Consider the following 10590-nt stretch of genomic DNA (forward strand, 5'->3'; position numbering starts at 1 on the left):
GAATTACCTGACTCAAGCTGGCAGTGTCTGAACTGACTTCACGTGTGGCAAGTTCGAAGGGCTGGAGAACCTTGCACAGCACGGAAATCATTCTCCACTGCGCTTGAGTCAGGTGCATATCCCCTCCTTTGCCTATGTCATAGGTGGATGTATAGGCTTGAATGGCCTTTTGCTGCTCCTCCATCCTCTGAAGCATATAGAGGGTTGAGTTCCACCGCGTCACAACCTCTTGTTTCAGGTGATGGCGGGGCAGGTTCAAGAGTGTTTGCTGGCGCTCCAGTCTTCGGCACGCAGTCGCTGAATGGCGAAAGTGGCCAGAAATTTTTCGGGCCACCCAAAGCGTCTCCTGCATGCCCCTGTCGCTTTTCAGAAAATTCTGCACCACCAAGTTTATTGTGTGAGCAAAACATGGGACGTGCTGGAATTTGCCCAGATGTAATGCCCGCACAATATTGGTGGCGTTGTCAGATATCACAAATCCCCAGGAGAGTCTAAGTGGGGTAAGCCACTGGGCGATGATTTCCCTCAGTTTCTCTAAGAGGTTGTCGGCGGTGTGCCTCTTACTGAAACCGGTGATACACAGCGTAGCCTGCCTTGGAACGAGCTGGCGTTTCTGAGATGCTGCGACTGGTGACGCTGCTGCTGCGTAAGGTGATACATCTACCCAGTGGGCTGTCACAGTCATATAGTCCTTAGTCTGCCCTGTTCCACTTGTCCACATGTCCGTGGTTAAGTGGACATTGGGTACAACGGCATTTTTCAGGACACTGAGGACACTTTTTCTGACGTTTCTGTACAGTCTCGGTATCGCCTGCCTAGTGAAGTGGAATCTAGACGGGATTTGGAACCGGGGACACACTACCTCCATCAATTGTCTAAATCCCATTGCACTAATGGCGGATACCGGACGCACGTCTAACACCAACATAGCAGTCAAGGCCTCAGTTATACGTTTTGCTTCAGGATGACTGCTGTCGTACTTCATCCTCCTCGCTAAGGACTGTTGGATGGTCAATTGTTTAGTAAAAGTAGTGGTGTTCCTACTTCCTCTCTGGGATGATGAACGACTCCCAGCAGCAGCAACAGAAGCAGCGGCAGCAGGAGGCGTAGCAATGCAGGATCCTCCGGAGGAATCCCGGATAGGAGAGTCAGTCATGCCAGTGACATGGTCTGCAGGACTACTTCCGATCCTGACTAAGGAGGAAATTGACGAGGAGGGAGTTGACGGTGTGGTTTGCAGGCGCTTGGATACAACAGGACAACGGGATTTAGGTGTCCCTGGACTGCTTACGGTCTTAGCCAAAGTTTCTGAACTTGACAGTAACTTATTATGAACGTGCTGCAGGTGCCGTATAAGGGAGGATGTTCCTAGGTGATTAACGTCCCTACCTCTACTTATTCCACCTTTACATAAGGTACATATGGCAAGACAGTTGTTGTCCGGATTTGGATAGAAATATTGCCAGACCAAAGAGGTGGAATGTTTGGTCTTCTGCCCAGGCATGACCGTGATGGGCTTTTTCATCCCACGGACAACAACTGTCTCCCCCGGAGCCTGATTTAAACAAACCACATCACCATCAGAATCCTCCTCGCCAACTTCCTCCTCAGCGCCAGCTACACCAGTATCCTCATCCTGTTGTACTTCAACAGTGACATCTTCAATTTGCATATCAGCAAGTGGACTGTGGGTGCTCCTTTCAGCACTTGCAGGGGGCGTGCAAATGGTGGAAAGAGCCACCTCTTCCCGTCCAGTGCTGGGAAGGTCAGGCATCGCAACCACCACCACACTTGGACTCTCCTTGGGGATTTGTGATATCTTCTTAGAAAGCACAGTTCTTCGCTGTGCTTTTGCCAGCTTAACTCTTTTGATTTTTTTAGTGGGAGGAGGGCTTCCATCGTCATGTGAAGCTGAACTACTAGTCATGAACATAGGGAAAGACCTTAGCCGTTCCTTGCCACTCCGTGTCATAAATGGCATATTGGCAAGTTTACGTTTCTCTTCAGATGATTTAAATGTTTTTTTTAAGGTAATTTTCCTGAACTTTGTCATTTGGGATTGTATGTGGCTTCTACTATGACATTGGGCATCGGCCTTGGCAGACGACGTTGATGGCATGTTATCGTCTATGTCATGACTAGTGGCAGCAGCTTCAGCACTAAGAGGAAGTGGTTCTTGATTTTTCTCTATTTTATTTTTATCCGAGAAATTTTGGTCCTCCATTTATGTTATATCGATTTGATATATACGTGCGGCTAAGGCGCACACAAACACAGAAAATATTTTTTTATTTTTGCTGGAGAGTAGTGCACTTTGTGGGTTACACCACCCTTTAAGAAATGAGCCAGCCCGCTCTTTACTTATGGGACACAGGCGCACGCTTGGCGCTGCTCCTTTGTTGATGCACGTGCGGCTACTGCGCACACAATTCACAAACACAGAAAAAATATATTTTTTTGGTTTGGAGTGTACTTTGGGGGTTACAGCACCCTTTAACGGTCAAGCCAGCCGGCCCTTTACTTATGACACAGGCGCACGCTTGGCACTACTTTGTTGATGCACGTGCGGCTACTGCGCACACAATTCACAAACACAGAAAATATTTTTTTTTTTGGTTTGGACTGGAGTGTACTTTGGGGGTTACAGCACCCTTTAACGGTCAAGCCAGCCGGCCCTTTACTTATGACACAGGCGCACGCTTGGCACTACTTTGTTGATGCACGTGCGGCTACTGCGCACACAATTCATAAACACACAAAAAATATTATTTTTTTAGCACTTGGGGGGAACACCCCTGATGGACAGAGCACCCCCTGGACAACACTAGAGCACCCCTTTAGGACTGGGACACTGCACAGGACTTTGGAGTGGACACAGCCCCTATGGAGAACTGACTGCACAACACAGTCCAGCCAGCCCCTATGGACTTTGAAGTAGTGGACACAGCCCCTATTAACAACAGCAGCACAGCACAGCACAGCCAGCCCCTATGGACTTTGAAGTAGTGGACAACAGCAGCACAGCGCAGCACAGCACAACACTACTCTGCACTACACTACACTACACAGCCCAGCCAGCCCTAACTCCCACCCTCCCTCTTCACTGTCCACAGCCGAGTGAGAAAATGGCACCGACGCGGGTACCTTATATAGGATCCAAAACCCGCGAGACCCGGAAGGCGGGATGATGACGTTTTGCCTCGATTTCAGATCCGAGTCAGGCGGGAAAAGTCGAGCCTGACTCGGATCTGACTCGGATCGGGGGGGCTCGGGGGGGTTCGGATTTCAGAAATCCGAACCCGCTCATCCCTAGTTTAGACGGTTGTAGAGTTGGCACTTTAAATAATTCAGAATTATGACTGGCTCCTCCACCTCTATGCCCCATTAGCCCCAGTTAAGAAACTGAGCCAGAGAGGAGACTGATGACAACAGGAAGAAGGAGGAAAGGAGAACTCCACAGAATGGACAAGACCAATAGGAGTAACTGAGGAACCCACTGCAGGGAACACATGCAGTCAAACAGCAACAGAAAACAGACAAAAATGCAATAGAACAAGGATACAACCAGAAAACAAGAAGGCAGGGAAACAGCACTGGGTGGGCGTCCAGTGTCCCCTGTAGAATCGGAGAAAAGGATTGATCGATAAGTACCAAAATCCTATTTTCTCATTCATCCACTAGGGGACGTCCCAAAGCTAACCTCCTGGATGGGAGGTGCTGAGAAACCCTGCCAACCCTGGAATCATAGAGAAACAGGAACCGCTATCCAACCGATGACAGGGCCATTCTTTAAACAAGAGCTGAGGACCAGAGCATCACATAGCCAAGGAGAGAAGACAGTCCTGGACTATAACCCAGTGTGACCAAAATGGCTCGACGAAACATTGTAAAATGCAACTGAAAAAGAGCAGCCCTGACCTAAGGGAAGAGTGACACCAACAAAGAATTCATAGGAGAAAGGAAGCAAATTGAGAACAAACTCGAAACAATCTAATCCTATCCGAAGACAGGGAAGATGCCAAGACAGCGGAAAATACAACCCAGAAATGAAGGTTCACCCAATTGAGGGGCTCTCTCTAAACCAGCGGAAGGGTCTGAGCATAGGGAACCACCAATAGGTGAGCCACTGGAGACGAACAAAACCTTTGCTGAAAAACAGATAGATAAGGCAACAAGCTGTATCCTTCAAAGAGCCCAGGCCAAGGCCAGCATCCATCTAGCCTTGAAGAAACAACAAGACCCCGGCAGCCGTAGTTAAGAAAATTACAACGTGCACCCAAGCTACAGAAGGCATTCAAACATGATGGAAGTGTGTAGACAGACCAGCTTCCTGCCCAAAACCTAGTAGGAAAGAAAACAAACCGTAACCTAAGCTCTTCAGGATCACGGCTGCAACAGCCACGCCAGAAGTGCGAGGACCCAACAGCCCCTCAACAGATTCATGAGGAGAGACAACATTACAAAAACTCTGCTTACTGAATGGAGCATTGAGCCACTAGGCTAATATATCCGTATTGCTACTCCACAAGGCAATGGCTACGGACCTCTGCAAGAACTAACCATATGCAAGCACCTACTGAGTGTAGGTAAAAAACGAGAGGACGTCTTTAAGATGCACTAGCTCAACGGAGCATCTGTGTCTAGAAAAGGACGGAGCATCTGTGTCTAGAAAAGGACATGGACTAACTGGAAATCACCAGCCTAGATCACTTGAGACAAGATCATGTAAAGAAGACATGCTCTATTGTGTTTTGAGATACAAAATAGATACAGCACAGTAAAATAATGCAAGACCTCTTGATTAGCAGTCCAGACTCCTGCAGTCCACCAACGGATCTTAGTATAATACAGGAGTCTTCCTCTATTCCAGTCCATGGACAAATCAGGGAAAATCAGACACAACAGCAGCTATGGAAAAGTAGCACAGCACACTACCTCGCGCTGTAAGGAGAGAACTACCAATATCCCTACTGGCAGGGAATTGATGAAAAAAAAAAAATATAACAATCTCTGATAGAGAATGACTGTCTCACTAAAGTGGAAGCATAACTCTCCTAGGAGAGAAACTAGACAAGGGAAAGATACGGTCCCTTTCAGAGACTGGAAATAGTGACTCAAACATGGCTGACAAGTCCCTTTGTCAACTATACTCATCCCTCTCATCGACATCCTCCCTGGTAATGTTGGAAGGAAGATAGAAACACGAGTAAAAAGCAAACAATGTAGCGCTCCGGAAGGATGGATTAACGGTTGTGGAACTATGGACCCACCCACTAGAAAATTCTAAGGTGTAGAGCCCGCTGAGGTGAGAAGCACCATATAGTGACAGATGACTGCCCCAAAAGCAGCTAGGGTGATGTGTCAGGTATGTGATAGCCAGAGCATCCCCCTAGGCATTGGAGGGTTAAACCTGCTTACCTGTGAGCGACCAGGAGTCGCCTGGACACTTCAGAGAACTTTACTGACCTGTTCAATGTCTCAGCTACCAGCACCCTCAGCCATGAAGTGTACCAATAAGTTCTCGTAGGTGGACTGAGACCCAATGCTCTCCAGTGTGGGCTTCAGACTGAAGTTTTTGTAGTAGACCTGTGTAGGAAACTAGCAGAACTGTTAGTGGAGACATGTATGGACATACAAGACTTACATCATTAGAACACACAGACGCAGAACTGGGACAGGGGAGAGGCCCGACTGTCCTGAGAGTGCTCTCTTGAGGATGTACAGATACAGAAAATATACACATACCCAACAAAAGTAGTCTTCCCTACCAATGGAGATAATAGATAATCTTTACAGTACAGCTTAAGCTGTCTCACCTAGCGAAAGCCCGTAAGTGGAGTATGTTGAGAGCTTTTTTTCACAGGGGGGAAAACATTTGCAATTTAACCTCTCAGGCCGGAATGGAACCTGTCTCTATGTATGCTGCATGGAAAACTTATCTCACTAAGCTATTTTGGCTCAGTCTGAGTGTAAAGTAGAAACTAGGGCTCTGTACCCGAAGTTATACCTAGAGGACATTTTTGACCCTGGAGCTCAAACCCATGACAATGTCAGTAAATATGGAGGTTACCCACATGATTACAAGACAAAAGCCACATAAGGGAACAGCAGGAACCTACCCCGCCAATATAATACGAAACAGGCCTAGCCCTGCCTAACCTCCAGCGAAAGTAGCGGTCTAAGGAAAGAGAAGGGTTGACAGACAGGCTAGAAATCCGGTAAGGGATCTAAAGGATTTATCCCTCAAGACTTATCATTTTACTTGAAATGGGTAACGTACAAAACATACATCTCTTCATGAAATATATATCACTAGAGAAGTGTATAAGAAGGTAACATCTTTCTACCTATGAGAGAGATCGTGCTAAGAAGAGATGGTTTATAACCAAACTCCCTCACCAGGTGAGCCCAAACTCCTAATCACAGCATTGCTTAACACAAACAATACTTATAATAGTGCATTGACGGGTCCAATAAAAACACTTAGAATGCAATCTATTTAAAATATGCCCTCCCTCAGACAATAACTGATAAGAACAGGTGCCAAATTCAGATTCTATACAAATTCAAATACAGATTCTAGGTCAAGGCCAAAAACGATAACCCCAGAATTAAAGTGCTGTGAAGTCTAGGGGAACACATGCAAGCACCGGGAGAACATACAAACTCCACACAGGGAGGAATGTAGCGGGAAACTAACCCACAACCTCAGTTCTCGAGGCAGCAATGCTGACCATTATAAAGTCTGTGCTGCCTATTGTACATGGACGCTAGCCTGGAGCACTGCAAATTACATAAATATTATAAGTACATATAAGTTAAAGCCCTTGGCCTTAATAGTGATCAAATATAAGGTGACAACTCTGGAAAGCAGTCACCTTAACCACTGGCCTACGGAATGGAAATATCTGTCCCTTAAGAAGGTCCTTTGCCTACCTCCACACATGCTCTGTCAGGAATGACCACTCAAGGAGCAGTGATGCGACAGCGAAAACCCCCAGAACACGGTGGATGTACCAGAGAGTTAGCGCCCTGTGTGAGTGCCAGCCACAGCTCACACTGCCCAGCGATTTGTCCAACCTTCCAATGCTAGAAGTAGAAAATGTAAAGTGACCACCTTTCCAACAACTAATTCATTTCTTACTTATTAGTTACTGTAGCATATCACAGTATGGCAATTATATAAATGTAATATATGATTTTACTGTCATTTACTAACTAATTTATACTCATTAATGCTACTAATCCTCACCCCTGCTCAAAGACGTTTTAAGAGATGAAGGAGCCCATGTGCAGAGGATTCCCTCCTCCCTACACCTGCGCTGGCGAGAACTGGATTTGGCTGTGCCCGTGTGGTTGCCTCCTCCTCTATTCTAGCTCACAGCAATGCAGTCATCATTCCAGCTTCTATTGAAACATGGCGAATGCACAGGAGAGAAAGGTGCTGTGAATCGTAATCTTTCCAAATACATAGCCGGAAAAATGGCCTTTGCACAATGCCACTTTCCAAATGCTTAGCCAGTAAGAAGGCCGCATTGCTGCGAGTTAGGAGTGGGGCAGCCATACGGATATCTGCAAATCTCTGGGTGCAGGGTGTACGGTGTGGGGCCCATGAGCATGTGTGCACTGCACACCCTGCCCCCATTAGAGATGCACCACTGCTGTACCACCATTAGTTTAGCATGCTTCACCTATCATTGAACTGTACTACCACAACCATTAGTATTATAATAGGTGTTACTTATTTACACTCTCACAGATTAGTCTAGACAAGGGACACTTAACTATGCAGACATTATTTTTCCTATTTTAAACAAAACTATGTTTTCAGAACAAAGAGCAAACACTGCTGTACTGGACATTGGTTTTTTTTGTTGTCTTGGGCAGCAACATTTTGACTTTCTCCTCCTGCAGTTTACGAAGTGTGAAATCCCGTTTAAATCTCCCTACGGCTGTTGACGCTACGTGGACGCACCTTGCGTATGGCGATACGCAAATGTGAATGCATGGTGCACGCGTGTGATGCATAAGCAATACCTTCCTATACTGTAACACTAACAGTATGCATAATAATTGCTACCTCCATATCAAAATACAATGTGAATTACAGTGTAATATACAGTCAGCTGCATAAATATTGGGACATTGACAGAATTTTCATATTTTGGCCTCTATTCACCACCACAATGGCTTTGAAATGAAACAAACAAGATGTGCTTTAACTGCAGACATTCAGATTTCATTTGAGGGTAATTACATCCAAATCAGGTGACCGGTGTAGGAATTACAACGGTTTCTATATGTGCCTCCCACTTTTTAAGGGGCCAAAAGTAATGGGACTATCAACTCAAAAGCTATTTCATGGACAGGTGTGGGCTGTTCCCTCGTAATTTCACTTCGATAGCAAGCCATCATTAGGCTGAAAAAGCAAAACAAACCCATCAGAGAGATAGCAAAAACATTAGGTGTGGCCAAATCAACTGTTTGGAACATTCTTAAAAAGAAAGAATGCACCGGAGAGCTCAGCAACACCAAAAGACCCGGAAGACCACGGAAAACAACTGTGGTGGATGACAGAAGAATTATTTCCCTGGTGAAGAAAAACCCCTTCACAACAGTTGGCCATATCAAGAACACTCTCCAGGAGGTAGGTGTATATGTGTCAAAGTCAACAATCAAGAGAAGACTTCACAAGAGTGAATATAGAGGGTTCACCACAAGATGTAAACCATTGGTGAGCCACAAAAACAGGAAGACCAGATTAGAGTTTGCCAAACAACATCTAAAAAAGCCATTACAGTTCTGGAACAACATCCTATGGATAGAGAAGACAAAGATCAACTTGTACCATAGTGATGGGAAGAGAAGAGTATGGAGAAGGAAAGGAACTGCTCATGATCTAAAACATACCACCTCATCAGTGAAGCATGGTGGTGGTAGTGTCATGGCGTGGGCATGTATGGCTGCCAATGGAACTGGTTCCCTTGTATTTATTGATGATGTGACTGCTGACAAAAGCAGCAGAATGAATTCTGAAGTGTTTCAGGCAATATTATATGCTCATATTCAGCCAAATGCTTCAGAACTCATTGGACGGCGTTTCACAGTGCAGATGGACAATGACCCGAAGCATACTGCAAAAGCAACCAAAGAGTTTTTAAGGCTAAAAAGTGGAATGTTATGCGATGGCCAAGTCAATCCCCTGACCTGAATCCGATTGAGCATGCATTTCATTTGATGATGACAAAACTTGATGATGACAAAACTGAAGGGAAAATGCCCCAAGAACAAGCAGGAACTGAAGACTTTTGCAGTAGAGGCCTGGCAGAGCATCACCAGGGATGAAACCCAGCATCTGGTGATGTCTATGCGTTCCAGACTTCAGGCTGTAATTGCCTGCAAAGGATTTGCAACAAAGTATTAAAAAGTGAAAGTTAGATTTAGGATTGTTTAGTTTGTCCCATTACTTTTGGCCCCTTAAAAAGTGTGAGGCACATATAGAAACCGTTGTAATTCCTACACCGTTCACCTGATTTGGATGTAATTACCCTCAAATTAAATCTGAAAGTCTGCAGTTAAAGCACATCTTGTTTGTTTCATTTCAAAGCCATTGTGGTGGTGAATAGAGGCCAAAATATGAAAATTCTGTCAATGTCCCAATATTTATGCACCTGACTGTATATCACAGTATATTAACCTTATGTGAAAGCAAGTGAACACAAACACAGTTTCTGTGGTCTAACGCACAAAAGTAATTATTGTATTGAACGAATATATAACATTATTATTACAAGTAATACAGTGGTACAATACAGTTCAAGAAAGAGTCAGAGTTTACAAACCAGTATACATACGTTCGCATGCGCGTCCCTGAATCCAGAGAGTGCAGTCGTCACCAGATGACTGGTAGAATTTCAGTTTCTGGCCTCTGGATCAAGGGAGCCTTATTTTATACAGTTAAATTATGGGTGTGTATAATGGCAAATTGTGTTTCTTTCCATTGGTCCAAGGGCAGGACGTCTCCAGTTCACTGGGGGTCATTGGCTTGCTTAAACAGTCGGTGGTGCCTAGGCTTCAGGACGCTGTTACAGGAACTCTCCTCTGGGGTTCCCTCCAAAAAACTAGCTCAGCTCAACCATCGTTATATGCTATTATTAAACATAAATCTGACATTGCTAATATCTGCTTGCAGCAATGTGCGACAATCTATTCGCAGCCATCAGATTACTGCTACCACAATTCTGCACAACATGATACTAAACACGATATTAATGTGTGATCCCGTTCCTAGACTATATGTATTGTATGAGCCCCGAATGCTGGGATATATATTACGTTGGACATGTAATATAAATGTCTAATTCTTCCTATATACATATACACTGAAATTACTAAATAGTAAGATAAAGGGAAGTTTGGGTTTTTGAAGAAATGCCTCAATATGCATTGGGATATATCTAAGTTAGAGGATTTAATGTGTGGCCAATTAAACCAATCTCTCACGGCCACAAGAGGGAACATTGTCACTGTAGCTAGCAATCAACTGCAAACCCAAATATACTTGAATAACACTAGGATTTAAAAAGGAAA

Source organism: Taudactylus pleione, unplaced genomic scaffold (genome assembly GCF_031769625.1).
Source record: "Taudactylus pleione unplaced genomic scaffold, aTauple2 ptg000102l, whole genome shotgun sequence".
NCBI lineage: Eukaryota > Metazoa > Chordata > Amphibia > Anura > Myobatrachidae > Taudactylus > Taudactylus pleione.